Genomic DNA, 424 nt, shown 5'->3' with positions numbered 1-424 from the left:
ACTGTAGTAGGGTCCACATAGATACTAGTCATGCTGGTGTAGTCTATAGCTGAGCTGGTTAAACTGTAGTAGGGTCCACATAGATACTAGTCATGCTGGTGTAGTCTATAGCTGAGCTGGTTAAACTGTAGTAGGGTCCACATAGATACTAGTCACGCTGGTGTAGTCTATAGCTGAGCTGGTTAAACTGTAGTAGGGTCCACATAGATACTAGTCATGCTGGTGTAGTCTATAGCTGAGCTGGTTAAACTGTAGTAGGGTCCACATAGATACTAGTCATGCTGGTGTAGTCTATAGCTGAGCTGGTTAAACTGTAGTAGGGTCCACATAGATACTAGTCATGCTGGTGTAGTCTATAGCTGAGCTGGTTAAACTGTAGTAGGGTCCACATAGATACTAGTCATGCTGGTGTAGTCTATAGCTG

The sequence above is a fragment of the Salmo salar genome, unplaced genomic scaffold (assembly GCF_965601325.2).
Source record: "Salmo salar unplaced genomic scaffold, fSalSal1 ptg000424l, whole genome shotgun sequence".
Classification (NCBI taxonomy): domain Eukaryota; kingdom Metazoa; phylum Chordata; class Actinopteri; order Salmoniformes; family Salmonidae; genus Salmo; species Salmo salar.
Note: the sequence above shows the minus strand (reverse complement) of the source record.